Below are 23964 nucleotides of genomic sequence, written 5' to 3' on the forward strand. Positions count from 1 at the left end.
TTTGGGTCACACCTGGTTACTCCAGGCTATGTGCTCAGAAATCGCTCCTGGATTGGGGGACCATATGGGACGCTGGGGGCTCAAACCTTAGTCGTCCTAGGTCAGCCACGTGCAAGGCAAACGCCTTACCACAGCACCACCACTCTGGCCCCCCTAGTCTATACATTTTAAGTTCTCAGTCTTTTTCAAGTTACCTCTTTGTTTTTTTAATTATTTATTTTTAATTATGAGAACAAAGATGCAAAGAAAGAGGACAATGTAAAGTTACAGTGGAAGGACAATCACCCATACACAGAATTCTCAGAAGTCCCCTTGCTGAACTTTCAGCCAAATAACATTAAGATAAATAAAACAACCCATGTACAATTACTTTGTACCTCAAGTCCCCAGATTGTAATATATATTTCTTAGCAGCACACAAAGCAATCTGAAGCCATAAAACTTATGTAACTCCTTAAACATTAAAGGCATAGTATTTTTTTACATTTCCATGCACATGTATATTAGTGTAAGTTAACCTCAAAATTTTAAGTGGGTTTTTTTTAAGGATTAGTCAAAGGAGCACAGTAAAAACGGTGTTGGAGTGGCAATTGTTGTTTGCATAGGCCCACCAAAATATGAGGGACATGGAAAGGAATAACCTTGCCTAAATACAAAGAGACCCTACCCCTGAAGTTTCCTGGCATAAGACCAACTCTAGGTTCCAGGCAAGCTAGTTTGTCCAATCCAAGACATTGTCTGTAGTGCCAACACACTTTTATTTTTCACACAATCCCTGTTGCTGGTGTCATGTTTCTGTATTAAAGATCCTGGAATCTGCATATTCTACATTGAAGTCAGGATGTGGAGCATCCTCTAGTTTCACCTCACAATTAAAGGGCAATGCAGAGAGCCCTGTTCTGTAAGCAGGTCGTTGTTAAGTCTTCTCAGTGTTAAGGGAAGTCTCTTTTGAGCAGGTCAATGTCAGAGCAGTGGTAGGTTCTTCCCTGGTAGAGGATTGCTTCCAGGTGATAGTATAGACAAACTTGGATGTTTCGTAGATGGCTTCCCTGGTTCAGGGGTGAATGAAGAATGCCCATTCTTCTGAGGCCTGTGTCAGGTCATTATGTCAATGTTCAGGGTGTAAGGTCCCATTGCACTACAAATAAGAAGATCTTATTTGTATGTATAGTATTTCCCCATTTTAATGTGCCTATGCAAACAAGGAACAATGCCATGTGGCGTTATCAGCGCATATGGGGGCCATAGGAACAAGTCCAACAATCCCCATGACATGGTACAATCACAAGCATTAAACTGGAGGAATCTTTCACCAAAATTCTTTATTGAACAGCTCACAAAGAGAAGAAAAGATAAAAAGTGGTTAGAATCATCACTATATATAAGAGAATGTTTAGTAAGACATATAGCTGTCAGAGAAAAAACACATAAGGGGCCGGCGTGGTGGCGCTAGAGGTAAGGTGTGTCTGCCTTGTCAGCGCTAGCCTAGGATGGACCGCAGTTCAATCCCCCAGCGTCCCATATGGTCCCCCAAGCCAGGATAGACTTCTGAGCGCATAGCCAGGAGTAACCCCTGAGCATCACCGGGTGTGGCCCAAAAACCATAAAAAAAAAAAAAAAGAAGAAAAAGAAAAACACATAAAATATTCAAAAGACATACGTGTCCATTTTATGTCTTTTGAAAAAGTTTGGGTTTGTTAGATCCAATGCTCGGCTTTGGTCTGTGATTGGGATTGTGCAGTACTGAAGTTAAAAAGAGTAATGTGGGTTACAGATGGCTGGGGGTGGGGGAAGAGTTAAAGAGTAAAAATGAGCTTTCTGGGGTGTGCGAAAGGGCAGAAAACAAAATGGACATACTGCATACACAAAACATAACTTAAGGATAGGGAATACTCAATATATATTGTGAGCATGGGGGCATTAGCCCCTGCGTGGTTTTGAACATATAGACTGGTAAGAAATTGAAAGTGACAATCTTAGTGCAACTGAGCAAATCTCAGCACTCCCCAAGTTAGGACCCACCATTTCGGTAGAGAGCCGAAAGCCAGGGTCTGCCCACCCTCCACCCTGTGCCCTTCTCACCTTAGTGCTGGGGAAAGGGCGGGGAAAGCTTGGGACCCCATCCAGGAGAGACCACCCAACACCCACCTTGTCTGGCCACCTAGGCTGGCACCGAGGGAGGGCCTGAAGACCGGGGGGCAGAAGAGGGGTCTGCTGGGCGCCTATCAAGGCTCCCAGCACACCCAAGTTAGGGAGAAGGCCTTCCACATGGGGTCTCTCCCAAACCCCATGCTGACTAGAGATAGCCTCCAGACCAAGAAATGATTCGGTAGAGAGCCACATCACGGTTACACCTGGCTCTGCAGTCAGGAATTACTAGTGGTAATGCTTGCGGGACTACATGTGATGCCAGGGATTAAACCTGATTCAGGGGGCCAGTGAGGTGGCACTAGAGATAAAGGTGTCTGCCTTGCAAGCGGTAACCAAGGAAGGACCGCGATTGTGGTTCGATCCCCAGCATCCCATATGGTCCCCCCCAAGCCAGGGGCAATTTCTGAGCGCTTAGCCAGGAGTAACCCCTGAGCATCAAATGGGTGTGGCCAAAAAAAAAAAAAAAAAACGAAGGAAAAAAAAACAAAACCTGACTCAGCTGTGTGCAAGGCAAACACCCTACCTGCATATTATCGCTCTTGCCCCTCAAGTTATCTTTCTTTCTTTCTTTTTTTTTTTTTTTGCTTTTCGGTTTTTGGGTCACACCCGGCGGTGCTCAGAGGAACACATGGGACTCCGGGATTCGAACCAACCACCTTAGGTCCTGGATCGGCTGCTTGCAAGGCAAACATGGCTGTGCTATCTCTCCGGCCCCAAGTTATCTTTCTTACCTCAGAAAAAACTAATGGATTACTAGTGCTTAACTTTGAAACCACAGGCCTTTAAAAGCTGTTCTTCCACTATAGTTGTAGTAAAAAAGTAATTTTGGCCATCAAACTGCTTACAAATGCTACGTGTACCAGTGGAATCTTTTTTTTTTTTTTTTTTTTTTGGTTTTTGGATTACACCCAGCGGTGCTCAGGGGTTACTCCTGGCTGTCTGCTCAGAAATAGCTCCTGGCAGGCACGGGGGATACCATATGGGACACCGGGATTCGAACCAACCACCTTTGGTCCTGAATCAGCTGCTTGCAAGGCAAATGCCGCTGTGCTATCTTTCCGGGCCCGTACCAGTGGAATCTTATGACCACCTGAATTCTGAAACCTACAGCTATATACGGTAAAAGTTATAAAATATTGGTTCAGTTAGCTGTCCTCCTTAATTTACTACCTTAGCAGTAAATACATTGTTGTATTACACTGATGTAGTAATACAATTTTTTGGGGGCCACACCCGGCAGTGCTCAGGGGTTGCTCCTGGCTGTCTGCTCAGAAATAGCTCCTGGCAGGCACAGGGGACCATATGGGACACCGGGATTCGAACCAACCACCTTTGGTCCTGGATCGGCTGCTTGCAAGGCAAACACCGCTGTGCTATCTCTCCGGGCCCGTAATACAATTTTGACACTTTATTTATTTATTTATTTATTTATTTGGGGGGGGGGGTTGAGCCACTCCCAGCGGTGCTCAGGGGTTACTCCTGGCTATCTGCTCAGAAATCGCTCCTGGAAGGCACAGGGGACCATATGGGACACCAGGATTCGAACCAACCACCTTAGGTTCTGGATCGGCTGCTTGCAAGACAAATGCCCACTGTGCTATCTCTCCGGGCCCGACACTTTAATTTTAAAAATATATACATTTGTAAGTTTTTAAGTCAATTATTAAAATTTTGTTTTGACACATCATAAAAACCTAATAAATTTTCAAATTTTTCATAACAAAGAAATGGATACACTAACATAATTTTGCAAGCACAAATGAATTAAGTAAGTAATGTACATAAATCACACTACAACCCAAGTCAATCATATTCCATGCCTTTATTTGGGGTTGGGGAACAACCCTCAGTGATGCCCAGAGCTTAATCCTAACTCTAGATCCAGGGATCGATCAATCACTCCTGGAAGTGCTCAGGGGACCATATGGAGTGCTGGGGATCTAACCCAGGTTAGCCACTTGCAAGGCAAGTGCCTTATCTGCTATGCTATCTTTCTAGTCCCATGATCCCAGGCTTTTTAAATCATTATTGTCTACTACAGTGACAGTACAGACTAGTTAATGTTATATTCCCTTTGCAAGAAGGAAGGCTCAGCTTGTGTTGCTCCCAAATTACAGAACTCCACTCAATGCTCCCTTTCCTACCTCCCCCCCTGGCACTGGTCTGCAGACCAGAGATCAAACATCACTGCCACAACTTGGCAGTTGGCCTTATGTTGTATGCACAGCTAAGATCTAAGATCTATTACAGTGAGGAGACAAAGCAAAAAGCAAAAGAAGTGAGGTGAAATCTGGAGTAAACTTAGTGTAAGCTTCTTAGAGACCGCACTTAGTATTGTCACATAAGAAACAGTTTCTTCAGTCATAAACTGTGACAACATATGTATAATGCTCTCTACAAGAAAGTCACATAAGAAACAGTTAATTCCTTCATGATAAATTTGGAAGGCAGCATATGTGTGATATTGTCTTCAAGTACAAGACCCACGGATTTTGCTGGGCACTTGTCAGACACCTTTTTGCCTAGCATGCACTAAAATTCCTGATATCCATAAAGCATACACCTTATCATTTACACAGTCTAGACAATTAGCCACACTTTAATCATTTAAGGAGAGGTTGCTTTCAATGTAGGGAAACTATTTACCAGCCAAAATGCTACCAAAGGCTGTTTTGGTTTTTTTGGAGTGAGGGGCACATGTGGCAGTGATCAGAGGACCATCTATGGTGATCGGAATTGGACTCAGATCAATCATGTGCAAACCCTACCTAGTGGGACCTTTCGACTTCCCAAAGGTTAATTTTACAAGAAAAAAAATTTTTTTTGTTTTTTTTTTTTTTTTTTTGAATCACACCTGTGGCGCTCAAGGGTTACTCCTGACCCTGTGCTCAGAAATCGATCATGGCAGGCTCAGGGGACCATATGGGATGCTGGGATTCGAACTACAGTCCATCCTGGATCGGCTGTGTGCAAGGCAAACGCCTTACCACTCTGCTATATTTCCAGCCCCAAGAAAATCTCTTTAAGGATAGCAGTCTTATATGCCCAGGACATCAAGTGGTCAAAGTAAATCTTATTATTTCTTGCAATTCCAAGATGAGTTTCTTTAAATTAAGGTTTTATATCCACAGTCACTATCCTGCTAGTTAATCAGCAACAGAGTTGAAAGTGGGGGGAAACCGAAGACCAAGACTGTCCCTCTTTCTTTTTTTTTTTTTTTTTTTTTTTTTTTTTTTTTTGTGGTTTTTTGGGTCACACTCGGCAGTGCTCAGGGGTTATTCCTGGCTCCATGCTCAGAAATTGCTCCTGGCAGGCACGGGGGACCACATGGGACGCCGGGATTTGAACCGATGACCTTCTGCATGAAAGGCAAACGCCTTACCTCCATGCTATCTCTCCGGCCCCGACCGTCCCTCTTTCAATAGTATATTTTAATAATATATTGTTGATTTAGTGGGATAGATAATGCTGAATCAGATCTCTTTATTTAAATTGATTCAACTATTATTATGCAATAAACATGTTATCTGATCTTTTAGTACCTCAGTTTCCACATCTGAAACACAGAAAATATATGTATCTTCAGAGTATAATAGAGATTACATGCAATAATTACAGACAGGGAAAGTGCCTTACCCACTGTACACTTTTCCTGGCCTAATAGCTAATTATTTTATTTATTTGGGACCACACCCTGCTCAGGAGTTACTTCTGGCCCTGCACAAGAAATCATTCCTGGCAGGCTCAGGGGACCATATATGCAGGGAATTGAATCCAGGTCAGCCGCATGCAAGGCAAACACCCTACGTGCTGTGCTATCGCTTTAACCCCTAATATAAGTTAATAATTTTAAAAGAAAGCTTCCCTAACCCTTCCCTACCTATTGTTCTAACTCATTTGGGGGGAGGGAGCACTAGTACATAGTACAGTAAGTAAGGCACTTGTCCTGTATGCAGCTAAGGTTCAATCCCAGTCAGTGGTCTTTCAAGCCCACCAGATGTGGCCCCAAACCAAACCAAAACATGTATACTGTAATTAAATATTACAAATAATTTTATAAAGTAAAAATAAATTTCTCTTGGGGCCGGAGAGATAGCATGGAGGTAAGGTGTTTGCCTTGCATACAGAAGGTCGGTGGTTCAAATCCTGGCATCCCATGTGGTCCTCTGAGCATAGAGCCAGGAGTAACCCCTGAGCGCTCCCAGTATGACCCAAAAACAGAAAATAATGGGGCCGGAGAAACAGCATGGAGGTAAGGCGCTTGCCTTTCATGCAGAAGGTCATTGGTTCGAATGTGCGTCCCATGTGGTCCCCGGAGCATGTCAGGAGAAATTTCTGAGCATGGAGCCAGGAGTAACCCCTGAGCACTGCCAGGTGTGACACAAAAACCACAAACAAACAAACAAACAAATAAATAAATAAATAAATAAAAGTAAATTTCTCTACCTCATCCAAATCTTTAAATAGCTTATAGTAATTCTTCTGGTTGTCTTTTAACCCTGCTCTCATTTTAAATTACCATTTCAAAAAGACTGACCTCTAACATGAAAATAATTATTTTTATGCTCCCTTTCTTTTGTCCACTTAATGTTTGAAATCTTTGCTATAACTTCTTTTATCTCTGAATTATACACATAATTTTAACTTATTTTGTCAATTTGATATTATCTTTGATTCCCTATTTTTAAAGATTCACCTACTAGAATTAGTAATCTATTCACTCTCTTTGGTTTGTTTTTTGGACCAGGCCCAAAGGTTATCAAGGCTTAATCCTGCCTCTGAGTTCAGGAGTCACTTCTGATGGAACTCAAGGGACAATATGGAGTACTGAGGATTGAACTGGCTAATCCGGTCAACCGCCTGGCAAGACAATCATCTGTCTTCTGTACTGTGGCTCTAGTCCCCAATCTGTTCTCTTTTGTCTCTAACTTTGCTTTTTAAAAAAAATTGCGATGGTTGCTACATTCTGTCCTGCAAAAACATTTTGGAACTTTGTCAACCTCATTCTTGTCCAGAGCTTGGCTCAAAATGGAAAATCAATAAATAGCATTTACATTTTTATGACTACATAAATATTGTTCACGAAAAACTAATTATATTTAACTCTGTACTATAATGTCCAAATCTTAGGACAGTGTGAAAAGAATCTATTACTAGAATCATGGCCAAATGAATTCTTTACTATATTGCTAATAGCTTTATATCAGGCCATAATTTGGGGGATGGAGGCAAATGTTAGCTCAGGGGATCATATTTGGTGCTAGGGATCAAATCTAGATCAGACATGTGCATGGCAAGTGCCATAGGGCTAAATTATCTCTCAGGTTCCAAGGCCAACTTCTAAGTTGGTTCACAATAAAACAGGATTTCATTTTACTTTTGCTTTTCTTGACTTGGGGTAACACCAACAGGGAGGGGTCAGAGGTTACTTCCGGCCTGGTGTTCAAGGTAACAATGCCAGGGACCAAACCTGGGCCTCTTAAATACAACACCATGTGCTCTAGCCCTCTAAGCTCGTTCACCATATCTCCATGTTATTTTTAACTGTATTCTTCATACTTTATTGTATCAACATTTTTGCAGTTCTTTACTGTAGCACTTATTCTATCAAGTACCCATTTTTCTTCCCTGCTTCAAACCTGTAACTACTAAGGAAGCAGTTCACTTCTTTAGAAATTAATCTGAGCCTTCCTTACTCTTTTCTTCTGATTTGACTCAACTTTTTAGCAAACTTCTGTTGTGTTTGTCCTATATAATTTTACTAAACAGATCCTTAAATAATTACTTAAGTACCAGGAACAGAAGATAAAATTTCTGGGTCCATGAGTATCTGAAAATACTCATAATTATAGCATCAAAATGAACCACTTGGGTATATCCTGCTCACTGTAGAGTTGCCGGCTTCCCAACTCTAGGTGAGTAATCTCTTACAGTATTCTGCCCTGTGAGTGCATGTGGACCTAGTCAGGACTCGAATGCCTTTTTGCTTTTTTCTCTTCTTTCCTTCCCTGCTTCCTTTCTCTCTTCCCACGTTCTTCTTAGAATTAGTACTCTCCCTCAAAAAAGTACTTTATTCCATGTTTTAAAATATCATTTGAGGGACTAGAGATAAAGCACAGTGGTTAGGGTACTTGCCTTGCACACATGAGTTGGGTTAGATCACCAGCATCCCATGTGGTCCCCCAGGAGTAATTCCTGAGTGCAAGACAAGGAGTAACCCATGAGCAAGGTTGGGTGTGGTCTAAAAGCAAAACATCATTTGACATGGTAAGTTGAGTTAAAAATTGTTTCTGGGGGCCAGAGAGAGGCTGGAGGACGGCCTGGCAACCCATATGGTCCCCTGAGCCTGCCAGGGGCAATTTCTGAGCATAGAGCCAGGAGTAACCCCTGAGCGCTTGCCAGGTGTGACCCAAAATCCAAAAAAAAAAAAAAAAAAGAATTGTTTCTGCCTGGCACACAGATGACATGGGTTCTATCTCTATCACAACGTATGGTTCCCTAAGCTCTGTCAGGAGTGATCTATGAGTAGACAGGAATAAGACCTGAACACAAACAGGTGTGGCCAAACTCCTCTCCCCAAATTATATTCCTTCTTTCCTAAAAATATTCACAGGGATATAAAACCTCATCAGATTTTTTTCTTACACATATATTATAAATTTTTAGGAAAAGAAGGACTCAAATTTAAAAATCTAAGCCATTAGATGATACAAAAAATACAAAAATTTACTTTTCTTTTTTTGTTTTTGGGTCTAAACTCAGAAATCACTCCTGGCAGGCATGGGGGACGATATGGGATGACGGAATTTGAACCATCGTCCTTCTGCATGCAAGGGAATCGCCCTACCTCCATGCTATCTCTCTGGCCCCCTCAAAAAATCTAATTTTCTTTTTTTTTCTTTTTTGGTTTTTAGGTCACACCTGGCAGCGCTCAGGGGTTACTCCTGGCTCTATGCTCAGAAATCACCCCTCGCAGGCACAGGGGACCATATGGGATGCTGGGATTCAAACCACTGTCCTTCTGCATGAAAGGCAAACGCCTTACCTCATGTTATCTCTCCGACCCCCAAAAACCTAATTTTTTTTTTTTTTGAATTTTGGGTCTCACCCGGCAGTGCTCAGGGGTTACTCCTGGCTCCATGCTCAGAAATTGCTCCTGGCAAGCACAGGAGACCATATGGGACGCCGGGATTAGAACCAATGACCTTCTGCATGAAAGGCAAACGCCTTAGCTCCATGCTATCTCTCCGGCCCCAAAAAATCTAATTTTCTAACTAAATTTCCAAGTAAAGAATCTGGGCATGATTTAGTTAGGTTCTTTGATTTTTAAGAGTCATTCACAGACTGGAATCCTATCAAGGTATAACTGAAGAAATTAAGGATATACCATTCTATGCGGTTGATGGCAAGATATGTATATATGTCCACAACATGGCAAATCTAATTTAACACACTGAGTAGAGAAAGCAGGAAATGCAGGGCTGTCTTGGGTACCTCATGATTTAAGTAGATTTCAAGTCTACCATCTTCTTACTTGTATCTCATCTGTCTTTATTTTCCTTTCTGGTTTTTTTGGGCCATACACAGTTGTGCTCAGGGGATCATAGTGGTGTCAAGGATTTAGCCTGAATGAGCCACAAGTAAGACAATTACCTTATCCACTTATCTGTTGCTCCACCACCTATGTTACATTTTGTGGTGCTAAGGGCTTGTTTAAAACTGGCTTTGCACTTGGAGGGATGCACTGAACAGATGCACTTGAACCCGGGAAGGCCACATGCAAAGTAAGTGCCTTACTCCTCATATTATCACTTTCCACTACCCCTGCCAATCTGTTCTTAGTGAAATACTCATTTAATCTTATTGACGGATTCTTAGTAACTGCAAGCATATAACAAACCAATTTTCTCAAAGTCTAATTAAGAGTTAACCCCTACTGACATTTATAGATTTTTTTTTTTTTTTTGGTTTTTGGGTCACACCCGGCAGCGCTCAGGGGTTATTCCTGGCTCTAAGCTCAGAAATCGCCGCCAGCAGGCTCAGGGGGACCTTATGGAATGCTGGGATTTGAACCATCGTCCTTCTGCATATATACAAGGCAAACGCCTTACCACTGTGCTATCTCTCCAGCCGCAGATTTATTTTTCTAACAATTCCTTTTGTCATTTTATTGGAGCAAACAACGTGAAAATAAATTTGGTGCTGAACAATAGTACAGTGGGCAAGGTGTTTGCTTTGCACACAACTGACTCAGGTTCAATCCTTGGCGTCCCATGTGGTCCCCCCAAGCCATTCAGGTTAATTCCTGAGTTCAGAGGCAGGAGGAATCTTTAGATTTGAAGGGTGTGGCCCAAAGCCCTCCACCATGAAAATATAAAATAAATGTATGTGTCTACCTAGGGGACAGAATGGGTGGTGGAAGGGAACTTGGTGGAGTGAAGGCTACATTGGTGGTGAGATTTGTGTTTGGACAATGTATGCCTGAAACAACTAGATAATTAACAACTATGGTAAATAATGATTATTTTAATAACTTCTTAAATAAAAATAAAATTTGAAACAACATATTTTAAAAAATTAACTTACTAAGTTTAATTAAAATAAAAACATCACTCAACTTCTAAATAAAAATCTCATTATTGGGTTGGAGAATAAAATAGGTAGAGTGCTTGCCTTGCATGCAGATTACCTGGATTCAATCCCTGGTGTCCCATTTGATCCTGTAAACCTGCCAGGAGTAACCCCTGAGCACCTCCAGGAGACCCCAAAACAAAAAACCAAACAGATCCCAACATTCCTAATATTAAATGATAATTTTGGGGTTTTTGGGGGGTTCTTTTTTGGGGGAGGTTGGGGCCACACACATTTGATGCTCAGGGGTTACTCCTGGCTAAGTGCTCAGAAATTGCCCCTGGCTTGGGGGGACCATATGGGATTCTGGGGGATCGAACTGTGGTCCTTCCTTGGTTAGCGCTTGCAAGGCAGACACCTTACCTCTAGCACCACCTCACCACCCCGATAATTTATATTCATTCATTTGTTTCTAATACACTTGTTCTACTTCAGGTTCATGGGCAAACAGGCTGACATGGCAACTTGAGGGCGCAGGTGGGTTCAAACCAGCACTGGATTAAGATGTATGCTCCCACACACCCACACACTCATCTTGAGGCAATGTCAATTAACTTAACACGAACATCTTTGGAATTTGGGAGGAAACTGGAGTACCAAGAAAAAATTCACATAGACATGGTAAGAATGTGCAAACTCCACAGACAGTGCAGAATAGAATTTTTTGATCATCAGATTAAAAATAAAAATTATTTTAGGACATGCTAAAATCAAATTTCTTTTTTGGTTTTTGGGTCACATGCAGCAGTGCTCAGGGGTTACTCCTGGCTCCACACTCAGAAATCACTCCTAGAAGGCTTAGGGGACCATATGGGATGCCAGGATTCGAACCAATGACCTTCTGCATGAAAGGCAAACGCCTTACCTCCAGGCTATCTCTCTGGCCCCCATGCTAAATTTTAAATTCTGACTGACATATAAGGAATACAAAAAATATACAATACATAAGTGCTAATGATAAGAAAAAAAAAAAAAAGGCCAGAGTGTACACCAGGCAGGGCACGTACTTGCTTTGCATTAAACCATCTTGGATTCAATCTCTGGCTCCACATATGGTCCCTTAAGCCACACAAAGTATGACCAATAGAACAAAAAAAGAAAGGCAAAGCAAAATAACAGCATATATAGCAGACAAATCTTTCAAATGATGAAAACAAAATAAATTTATCAGGAGTAATCCATTGGGTGTGGCCTAACAACCAAGTCAATCAATTTAATCAATAAATAAAAGTTTAAAAGTAAATAAATAGGGGCCGGTGAGGTGGTGCTAGAGGTAAGGTCTGCCATGCAAGCGCTAGTCAAGGAAGGACCTCGATTCGATACCCAGGAGTCCTATATGGTCCCCCCTAAGCCAGGGTCAATTTCTGAGAGCTTAGCCAGGAGTAATCCCTGAGCATCAATCGGGTGTGGCCGGAAAAAACAAAAACAAACAAACAAAAAAAAAAGTAGAGAAATAAAATTTCCCCTAAAGAATTTTGTATCTGCAGATAGTCATACTAATGAATCTATTAAATACTTAAGAAAGGAATATGGGGGCCCGGAGAGATAGCACAGCGGCGTTTGCCTTGCAAGCAGCCGATCCAGGACCAAAGGTGGTTGGTTCGAATCCCGGTGTCCCATATGGTCCCCGTGCCTGCCAGGAGCTATTTCTGAGCAGACAGCCAGGAGTAACCCCTGAGCATCGCCGAGTGTGGCCCAAAAACCAAAATAAATAAATAAATAAATAAATAAAGGAATATGGGCCCGGAGAGAGATAGCACAGCGGTGTTTGCCTTGCAAGCAGCCAATCCAGGACCAAAGGTGGTTGGTTCGAATCCCGGTGTCCCATATGGTCCCCCGTGCCTGCCAGGAGCTATTTCTGAGCAGATAGCCAGGAGTAACCCCTGAGCACTGCCGGGTGTGGCCCAAAAACCAAAAACCAAAAAAAAAAAAAAAAAAAAAAACCAAGAAAGGAATACAATACCAGTATTGCACTAACTTTTTTTTTGTTTGTTTGTTTTTGGGTCACACCTGGCAGTACTCAGGGGCTTCTCCTGGCTCTACGCTCAGAAATCAACCCCGGCAGGCTCAGGAGCCGGAATGGTAGCTCAGTGGTAGGGTGTTTTCCTTGCATGTGGCTGACCCAGGACAGAAGAGGGTTCAATCCCCAGCATCCCATATGGTCCCCTGAACCAGAAGCGATTTCTGAGTGCAAAGCCAGGAGTAACCCGAACTAGGTGTGGCCCCCCCAAAAGAAAAACCAAAAGAAAATAAGGGGGAGAAAGGAACACTTTACAACTTGGTTCAGTTTTAACCATCTTAAAAGATTGCCTTTCAGGGCCGGAGAGATAGCACAGCAGTAAGGCAAGGCGTTTGTATTAAACACAGAAGTACGGTGGTTCAAATCCCGGCATCCCATATGGTCCCCCAAGCCTGCCAGGAGCTATTTCTGAGTGTAGAGCCAGGAGTAACCCCTGAGTGCTGCCTGGTGTTACCCTCCCCCCAAAAAAAGATTGCCTTTCAAGGAATATGTGTATTTTATCTAGGTTATTCAGTATTTCCTCTGCTTTAATGGGCTTAACTGAATGAAAGTGAAAATAAAATCTTTGGGATGCACCTAAAGTTGAATTTGAAGGAAACTTACAGCATTAATTAACTATCCTCCCTCCCTTCTTTTCCCACGAGAAGATGTGGCAGCGCCTCAGTCTCGCTTTTTCTTTTTCTTTTTTTTTTTTTTTTTGGGGGGGGGGTTTGGGCCACACCCGGTAATGCTCAGGGGTTACTCCTGGCTATGTGCTCAGAAGTTGCTCCTGGCTTGGGGGACCATATGGGACACCGGGGGATCGAACCGCGGTCCGTCCAAGGCTAGCGCAGGCAAGGCAGGCACCTTACCTTCAGCGCCACCGCCCGGCCCCAGTCTCGCTTTTTCTTATTTTTCACCCTACCCCTCTTTCTTCCTTTTTTCCTCCCTTCCCGCCTTCACCAAAATAATAATAATAATTACACTGAAAAAAATCTCAACTCTAATGACCTAAGTGTTGGTTACCATTTGTAATAACAGTAACTCATACATTGCTAAACAGTAAAGTAGAACTGCTAAAGCTAAATGTGTTTTAACTCAATCGCACAATTTTTCTTCTAGTATGGTGAGAAAACTTCTCAGATAGTCAAGCCCAAGAGTTATTAATACTTCCTTCCTTGAACTATAGGCTACTCTTAGGATTTTTTTTTTTTGCCTGATTTTATTAGTGTCTGTAACCAAATTTATCCCTGAGACCCAGGTTAGAGGATCAGGGCCCATGAGTCACATATTGCTGTCGCAGCCTTTTGGGCCAGTGTCTGCCATGGGTTGAGCAGGCACTGAATTTGACACAGCTGCTAACTTGCTTCTAAGAACAAAATACTCTGCACACTATCAGAAGAGGATTTTCTGCAGTCATGATTCCAATGAATGCCTAAAATAGTTAACATTATAAATATATATATATGTATTCATTTTTCTACACACATGAACAACAAATAGAATTTTAACAATGTAGTATTAAAAAATGAAGTAAGGGCTGGAGAGATAGCATGGAGGTAAGGCGTTTTGCCTTTCATGCAGAAGGAAGGCGGTTCGAATCCTGGCATCAGAATTGCCAGGGGCAATTTCTGAATGCAGTGCCAGGAATAACCCTGAGCACTACCAGGTGTGACCTAGAAACCAACCAATCAATCAATCGGGCCTGGAGAGATATCAAGGAGGCAGGGCATTTGCCTTGCATGTAGAAAGATAGTGGTTAAAATCCCGGCATCCCATATGGTCCCCTGAGCCTGCCAGGAGCGATTTCTGAGCCTAGAGCCAGGAGTAACCCCTGAGCGCTGCCGGGTGTGACTCAAAAACAAAACAAAACAAAAAATCAAAAAGACAAAAAGTGAAAGGAAGAAAAAAGCAAAGGGGAATGAAGAGTAGTAAACTTTAATTCAATTAGTTATCTCTTGAAGTGTGTGTAAATAGTCTATATATACCAATACAAAACTCCGGTTTCATGAAAAGTGGATAAAAATACCTATATATTATGTACTAAACAACTCACTTTAGAAGAAGAATTGGGGGGCCAAAGAGATAGCATGGAAGTAAGGCATTTGCCTTGCATGCAGAAGGTCAGTGGTTCGAATCCCAGCAACCCATAGGGTCCCCCGAGTCTGCCAGGAGCGATTTCTGAGCGTAGAGCCAGGAGTAACCCTAGTGCTGCCGGGTGTGACCCCAAAAAACACAAAAAGAAGAAGAAGAAGAAGAAGAATTGGGCCAGAGTAACAGTACTCTAAGAGGGAAGGGCACTTGCCTCGCACACGGCAGACCCAAGTTCAATTCCCAACACCACCTATCATCCTGAGGCCTCATCAGGATTGATTCCTGAGCACCAAGCCTGGAGTAATCATTAAGCAACCCTGGATGTGGCCCTCAAACAAAATAGGTGAAAGAGTTAACAAAATGTTAGCTCCAAGCTGGAGATCTGACCCACAGACAGCTAGAGATGAATCAGTAATATAAATGCAGGGGAGTTTATTACATGCTGAGGCCACATCTCTCCCGGGTGGTGATGACCCAAATGGGATTTACAAGCCCTTTTGTAGGGTTGCTGGGGCTTCAGTCTAGCAGGGGTCTCAAACTCAATTTACCTGGGGGCTGCAGGAGGCAAAGTCCGGGTGATCCTTGAGTGCAAAGTCAGTAGTAAGCCTTGAACATTGGGGGGTGTGACCCCAACAACTAAAACAAAACAAAAGATTCCTCTAGGGCAGGGCCACAAAATGTTGTCCGGAGGGCTGTTGTGGCCTGTGGGCTGCGAGTTTGATACCCCTGGTCTAGGGGCAAAACTATCTGTTCTTAGTACATGTTGCGACAGCCACGTTTAAACTGATTGGATGAAGTAGTTGAGGGCGCCTGCAACCTTGGCGTGCAGTTACATAAGGTTTATTGCCGACAGGCCCCTGTTGGGTGTCGCTAGTTAATCTAACTGTCATGGTACATGCCCTCAAAGTTCCTGGAACTGGTTATTCTGACCTAGACCCTTCCACCACATATCTGAAGCCTGTCATGGCGATTCTTATGTTTAAAGCAAAGCATGGTTACAGAAGTGAAACAGCAGCAATTAATTCTAAACTTACATTTCCTTCTAACAAAAAGATAAGTGAATAGAGATCAGAACCACAATACAACATGTAGGGCATGTGGCTGAACGAGGTTCAGCTGCTAACACTACACAGTACAGAGGTAGGAATAAATCCTGTGTACTGCCAGGTGTGGCACAAAAGCCAAGAGGGGTAGTGAATAGTAAATAAGCAATGCAAGTGTCTGAACAACTATGAATTATCAAGTCAAGGCAAATTAAACTGAGATTCTAGAGTTACACACATGGAATAATAGTTAAAATTGAATGCCAGGGGCTGGAGAGATAGCATAGAGGTAAGACGTTTGCCTTGCATGAAGGACAGTGGTTCGAATCCCAGCATCTCATATGGTTCCCTGAACCTGCTGGGGGCAATTTCTTTTTTTTTTTTTTTGGCTTTTGGCTATGCGCTCAGAAGTCGCTCCTGGCTTGGGGGACCATATGGGACACCGGGAGATCGAACCACGGTCCGTCCTAGGCTAGCGCAGGCAAGGCAGGCACCTTACCTCTAGTGCCACTGCCCAGCCCTGCTGGGGGCAATTTCTGAGCATTAGAGCCAGAAGTAGCCCCTAAGCGTTGCCAGGTGTGACCCAAAAACCAAAAAAAAAAAAAAAAGTGAATGCCAAAGTGTAAAGTGGTACAGCATTCTACAAAGCAGTTTGACAGTTTAGTACAAAGTTAAACATATACATAACTAAATCCTACTCATAAACTTGAGGTAGGCTGGAACAAACATCTACCCTAAAACATACGCAGATGTTTATAGTAGAATTATTCATAATACCCCAAGTCGTTTTTGTTTTGTTTTTTTTTTTCCTTGGTTTTTGGGTCACACCCGTCAGCACTCAGGGGTTACTCTAGCTCTACGCTCAGAAATCGCTCCTGGTAGGCTCCATGTTATTCCTCCATGTTATCTCTCTGGCCCCCAATAACCCAATTTTTAAAATCTCAAAAATCCATCAATAGAGGAATTTTAATACTGTGGTATAGCAATAACAGAATACTCTGGGGAAAAAAAACAGTAAAAATTACTGATTTGTGCACACAATATGGATAAATTTAAAATTATTTTGCTAAGAAAGCAGACATCATGGGGCTGGAACAATAGCACAGTGGGTAGGGTATTTGTCTTCCACACGGCTAACCTGGATTCAATTATCACATCCCATATGGTCCCCTGAGCATGCCAGGAGTACTTTATTTTTTTTAATATATTTTTTATTTAAGTAACATGATTATAGTTGGGTTACAGTCACAAACAGAACACCCCCCCTTCACCAGTGTAACATTCCCCCCACCCAATGCCCCCCCTTCCCATCCCCTGCCTGTATTCAAAACAGGGCTAGGAGTACTTTTTGAGCACAAAGCCAGGAGTAGTCCCTGATCACTACTAGGTGTGACCCCAAAACAAAAAACAAACAAAATTAAATGTTACAAATAACATTACAGACATCAAATAACATTAAAAATCAATGTTCAGGGGCCGGAGTAGTGGCGCTAGAGGTAAGGCAAGCGCTAGCCTAGGACAGACCAGTTCAATTCCCCAGTGTCCCATATGGTTCCCCAAGCCAGGAGCGATTTCTGAGTGCAGAGCCAGGAGTAAACCTGAGCATCACTGGGTGTGGCCTCTCAAAAGAAAATTAAAAAAAAAAATCAATGTTCAATGGGAGGGAGCAATAGTACAGTGACTAAAGTCATTTATTTGCCTTGCACATGGCTGACCCAGGTTTGATGCCTAGCACCGCAGACCCGGTGCACCTCCAGGAGTGATTTCTGAGCACTCCTGGGTGTGGCCCCAAAATAAAAAAACAAAAAAGCTGGTCTGGGGATTTAACCAGGTAGGATGTATACAAGGCAAGCATCTTACCTGCTGTACTCTCTCTGCAGCCCTGGAAAATTAGTCTTTGATGACAAAAATCAAAACTGGGTCCTCTAAACTGAGTCTAGAAAAATGTGGCAGAGAACTTCTGGAATAAAAATCAATTGATCTGGGCCCAGAGAGATAGCACAGAGGTGTTAAACGCCTTGCAAGCAGCCGATCCAGGACCTAAGGTGGTTGGTTCGAATCCTGGTGTCCCATATGGCCCCCCATGGCTGCCAGGAGCTATTTCTGAGCAGACAGCCAGGAGTAACCCCTGAGCACTGCCGGGTGTGGCCCAAAAACAAAAACAAAAAAAAAAAATCAACTGATCTGATTGGCAAATAAAAAACAAAGGAGATATATTGTCAAACTTAATTACTTTGTAACCTGGCATATCAGCTAAGGCCTTTCATGTGTTAAATTCGCAATAGTCCAAAAAAAAAAAAAAAAAAGAAAGAAAAGGGGGCCAGAGCAGTGGCACAAGCAGTAAGGCCTTGCCCTCCCTAGCCTAGGATGAACTGTGGTTTGATCCCCGGCGTCCCATATGGTCTCCCAAGCCAGAAGCGATTTCTGAGCGCATAGCTAGGAGTAACCCCTGAGCATCACTGGGAGTGGCCCAAAATCAAAATACAAAAAAAAAAGTTCATAATAGTCAACAGATTTTTTTCAGTAAAGGGCCATAAAGTAAATATTTTATACTTTCTGGTCATCAGATCTCTATTATTACAACCACCCAATTCTTCTACTTTATCATGACAGTATGGAGGCTAGATGGAAACAATGAGCATGGCTATGATCCAATAAAAGTATTTACAAAACCAGATAGTAAGTTAAATATGGTCCACTGGCTTAGTTTGCTAACTCCCGATTGAACAAATAGAAAAACTGACCTTCAAGATTAATTTAGATACAGATGTTCTTTCTCTAAAAAGACAAGTATAATTATTAGAAGTCTATTGCAGTCCTTAAAAAAATTATAGTTGTTCTTATACTCATCTGATCATTTAAAATAGAAAAATAGGGCCGGGCGGTGGCGCAAGAGGTAAGGTGCCTGCCTTGCCTGCGCTAGCCTTGGACGGACCACGGTTCGATCCCCCGGCGTCCCATATGGTCCCCCAAGCCAGGAGCGACTTCTGAGCGCATAGCCAGGAGTAACCCCTGAGCGTTACCAGGTGTGGCCCAAAAACCAAAAAAAAATAAAAAAATAAAAAAATAAATAAAATAAAATAAAATAGAAAAATAACCAAAAAAATTTAAAATAAATCATTAAAACAAGCTGTTGAAATCAAAAGTATATTTTAAATACAAGAAATATAAGATATACTTGTAAGTATAAAATAATCGAGAAAGTAATTAAAATATAAGTTGGAGATCAATGATAAGAGTACTGGGGGAAAAAAACCAAACAAACACAAAAAGAGAGGTGCGAGAGATAGCCTGAAGGTAGGAAGTTTGCCTTGCATGCTGAAGAACAGTGGCTCAAATCCCAACATCCCGTAGATCCCCAGAGCCTACCAGGAGCGATTTCTGAGCAGAGCCAGGAGTGAGCGCTGCAGGGTGTGGACCCCACCACCACCAAAAAAAAAAAAAAAAAATGAGTACTGGGGTACTGTTTATCAAAATATATTTTAAAATGTGAAAGGAACAAATATATCGTGATAAGTACCAAATTTTTTTTATTCTAATTTAGGTAAAGTTCAAAAACTAAAAACCCTGCATCCAAAGTATACAATCACATGTAAGTAATCTCAAAAATAGTGTGACTCAGGGCCAAAGCAGCGGAAGTAGTAGGGCATTGGCCTTGCATGCGCTAACCTAGGACAGACTGCAGTTCAATCCCAGGCATCCCATATGGTCCCAAGCCAGGAGCAATTTCTGAGCGAATAGTCAGGAGTAACCCCCTGAGCCTCATAGGGTGTGGTCCAAAAAGCAAACTAAATAAATAAATAAATAAATAAAAATTGAGTGACTCTATATTGCCCAGAAATGTTTGCTTGTCTTCATGATGGTGAAATGTCATGAGCACTTTGGTGGTGGTCAGTGCAGTAACTTTGTATATTAATATGATAAACTTCAATATTACTGTTATCCAAATTATAATAAAAATAATTTAAAAGTCAATCTGAAAATTAATTTAATTCTTTCACCATAGTATGTATCTAGTTGAAGACATATTAGCAAAATGAGAAAACTAGGGTTCCAATGTAATTTCTCAATCTGTGTAACAATTTGGCATTTACTTATAAGTCAAGAACTTCTTAAGAGCTTATTAAAATAAGTACCTGAATCAGTTATACTGGCAAGCCAAGGGGCAAAGGGTGCTGATATAGGATGCACTATGAGGCCACTGGTGGACTTGGAAGGTTGATATAGTGTTTGGAAAGGCCCTGATTCATTGTATAACTTAACTTCAACAATGAAGGATTCAATAAAATAAAATGAAGATAAATAAAGAAAAAGAAAAAAATGTACCTGTCACTGGGAAAACAACAGCGAAGAAACTTAAAATTTCAGCTCTCATTCTTAATCATTTAATCTCTAAAAGAATTGTTGCCTTTCTCTAAAATGAGTTTCAAATTTAAGAATATTTTCAATTTTCCGGGCCCGGAGGGATAGCACAGCGGCGTTTGCCTTGCAAGTAGCCGATCCAGGACCAAAGGTGGTTGGTTCGAATCCTGGTGTCCCATATGGTCCCCCTTGCCTGCCAGGAGCTATTTCTGAGCATAGAGCCAAGAGTAACCCCTGAGCATCACCAGGTGTGGTCCCAAACCCCCCCCCCCAAAAAAAAGAATATTTTCAATTTTCCCTCCCAAGAACAGGGAAGAAAGTTTTATTTGCAAAGCCTAAATCATTATTTAAGCCTAAATCATTAATTAACAAAAACTTATATCCCAGTCAATTCTTTTTTTTTTTTTTTTTTTTTTTTTTTGGTTTTTGGGTCACACCCAGCAGCACTCAGACCCAGCAGGGCTCAAAGGTTACTCCTGGCTCTAAGCTCAGAAATGGCTCCAGACAGGCTCGAGGACCATATGGAATGTCAGGATTTGAACCATCATCCTTCTGCATGGAAGGCAAACACCTTACCCTCCATGCTATCTCTCTGGCCCTTATCCCAGTCATTTCTTAAAAAAAAAAAAAAAAAAAAAATCTGGGGCCAGAATGATAGCACAGCAAGCAGGGCATTTATCTCACATGCGGCTAGCCTGACTTCACCGCCCCAACAATACCATATGGTTCCCCCAAATCTGCGAGGAGTGATTTCCGAGGAGTGATTTCTGAACGCAGAGCCAGGAGTAACACAAGTGTCTCAGGGTGTGGCCCTCCCAAAAAATTCATTTTACTTTTCTAAACACAGAAAAGCTAGGGAAAATAATCTCAAATCCACTCCTGCCACTGACTAATCTGTTTTAGAATCATAATCAGAGAACATAGCAAGACATAAATTCATACATTTTAGATGTACAATCTAGAAAAAATGAAACTTACTGGTTTGTTACTTGATAATTCTGCTGGGCTGAATAATTTTACAAATATTCACAGTATTTGCCAATAAAAAACATAGAATTGTCTACTTAATGAATTAATCAACCAATTTTTCTGAATAGTAAGACCAAATCTTTGTTGTCCTAATAGTTGCTGCATTACAGGTAGTCAGACATCCAAATCAAAATATCCAAATTGATTCCTGGACATATTTTTCTTTTAGTAATTATGATATATCTCACACACAGAAGATGGTGTTAGTCATAATTCAAGTATAATTCCAAGTCCAAAATTGGTAAATTTTACCTTTTATTTGTTGTTTATTTGTTTTGGGTAATACCCAGCAATTACTCCTGGCTCTACACTCAGGAATTACTCCTAGTGATGCTTGGATTATATAGGATGTCGAGGATTGATTGACAGCCCTGTGCAAAGTCAGTACCTTACCCCACTGTTCTCTCTAGCCTCTTTTTTTTTTTTTTTTTTTGGTTTTTGGGCCACACCCGGAGGTGCTCAGGGGTGACTCCTGGCTGTCTGCTCAGAAATAGCTCCTGGCAGGCACAGGGGACCATATGGGACACCGGGATTTGAACCAACCACCTTTGGTCCCAGATCGGCTGCTTGCAAGCCGTTGTGCTATCTCTCCGAGCCCATTTTTTTTTTTTTTTGGCTCTCTAGCCTCTTAAAATGATAAATTTTTATTTTGAGTTTTGTTTTTGGGGTCACGCCCAGCAATGCTCAAAGATTAGTCCAGGCTCTGCACTCAGAAATCAGTCCTGCTAGACTTAGGAACAATATGGGAAGCCAGAAAATTGAACCTAGGTTGACTGTATGCAAGGCAAATGCCCTACTCACTGTATTATCTCTCCGGTTCAAATATAGTAAATGTTTTAAATGTTAAATATGTTCATTTTGGGGGCTGGAGAGATAGCACAGTGGTAGGGCATTTGCCTTGCACGCAGCCGATCCAGGATTCAATCCTGGCATCCCACATGGTCCTCCAAGCCTGTCAGGAGTAACCCCTGAGAGTTGCTGAGTGTGACCCAAAAATAAAACAAAATATCCATTTTTCCCAGATAAACTCTAGAATCATAATTACACTTCTGATGCAGGAACATTCATGTTATCTCTTCACAGGCACCTACAGAAATACCTAATCCAATCTAAATTTCACTTCCTTTTTTTTTTGTTACACAAAACCAAAAGAGGCTTCACCATTTTAATGTTCAAAGTCTGCCAAAACAAATTAATTTCACTCAATTTCAATAAAAATAAGCAGCAGTTTATAGTTGTATTAATTTTGGACATACTTCTGCTAGTCACACAAGCTCTATTATGCTTTTATTGGGGGGACCACACCCGGTAACGCTCAGGGGTTACTCCTGGCTATGCACTCAGAAATCGCTCCTGGCTTGGGGGACCAGATGGGTCGCTGGGGATAGAACCAAAGTCCGTCCTGAATCAGGGCGTGCACGCAAATGCCCTACCATTGCACTATAGCTCCGGCTCCAATGCTTATTATTTTTAAGACATTTAATAATATGCCATCATCACCCCCTCCCAAAAAGAATACAGAAATGTTTAAATTATTGGCAAAAAAGAATGGTTGGTGGAAAATGGAAGAACAAGTTCATATAATACACAAATGTAAACTTTTACTATTTTCTACAGTAATCTATACTCTTAGTGGCTTCTAGAACTACATTCTCAACTCAGCTACAACAAATTGCTAAAGCAAACCTTAACATACCCATTTAAAATGTAAAGCCTCAGGGCCGGAGAGATAGCATGGAAGTAGGGTGTTTGCATGCAGAAGGAGGGTGGTTCGAAACCCGGCATCCCATATGGTCCCCCGAGCCTGCCAGGAGTGATTTCTGAGCCTAGAGCCAGGAGTAACCCTTGAGCGCTGCCAGGTGTGACCCAAAAACCAAAAAACAAACAAAAAAATAAAATGTAAAGCCTCATGATTTAAGGTCTCTTGGTTTTTATTTTAGACTCCAAAAAATAAAAAGATGAATAAAACTAAAATGGCTAACAAATAACTCAGGAAAACCATTACTGAAAAATATTAATTTTCAGCTTTCCTGTCTTTCACCTTTCAGAGAGAAGTCTCACAACTAAAAGCTAGGTGTAATGGGGGCTGGGGAGGTGGTCAGGTTTTGGAACCAGGGTAGATGTAAGTTCAAACTTTGGTGCATCTGAACCAAACTTCCTGAAGCTAACTTTTCATTTCTAAAATGAGAATTTAATACCTACCTTGAAGAACTGTTATTAACAATTAGTGGAAATACACATAAAACAGCTAGCACATAAGGGAAACCAAAGAAACTTCTGCTAGTAAAAATATTTTAACTTATGAAGATATAAGATATGCCATGATCAGAACATAAATCAGACACAGTTATATTTAACTGCTAAAACAAAATACCAAAAATTCAAGTAGACTTTGGGATAAATTTTTCTTCATATTTTAGATGAAAAAGATAACAGGACAATCCCTCTTTGTAGATATGCAAAAGTTGAAATTAGCAACAGGTCTAGTTATTTTGAGGATGAATTTAAAAAAGCATATAACACAATAAAAATATAATTTTATAGCAGGTGAGATGACTTCACCATTGAAAAAAAACCTAAGATTTTTTTAAATGCTTATGAAAGGATAGTAAAAGATTCCTACCTTTAAACCGACTGCTATAAGATCTGTAACAA

General features: G+C 41.5%; 1 protein-coding gene and 1 non-coding gene across 2 annotated transcripts in view; both read right to left on the reverse strand.

The window, feature by feature from the left end:
• PTBP3 (polypyrimidine tract binding protein 3) overlaps nucleotides 1-23964 on the reverse strand; it is a 95158-nt gene extending 71194 nt beyond the window's left edge. The window contains exon 1 of the mRNA XM_049785244.1: nucleotides 23933-23964. The gene's annotated coding sequence lies outside the window, so the exon portion shown is untranslated. The remainder of the gene's footprint in view (nucleotides 1-23932) is intronic.
• On the reverse strand, nucleotides 14008-14141 carry LOC126030614 (small nucleolar RNA SNORA5). The gene has a single exon (XR_007503146.1). It is a non-coding gene; the product is annotated as a small nucleolar RNA SNORA5 (small nucleolar RNA).

This window comes from Suncus etruscus, chromosome 1 (assembly GCF_024139225.1).
Source record: "Suncus etruscus isolate mSunEtr1 chromosome 1, mSunEtr1.pri.cur, whole genome shotgun sequence".
Lineage (NCBI taxonomy): Eukaryota > Metazoa > Chordata > Mammalia > Eulipotyphla > Soricidae > Suncus > Suncus etruscus.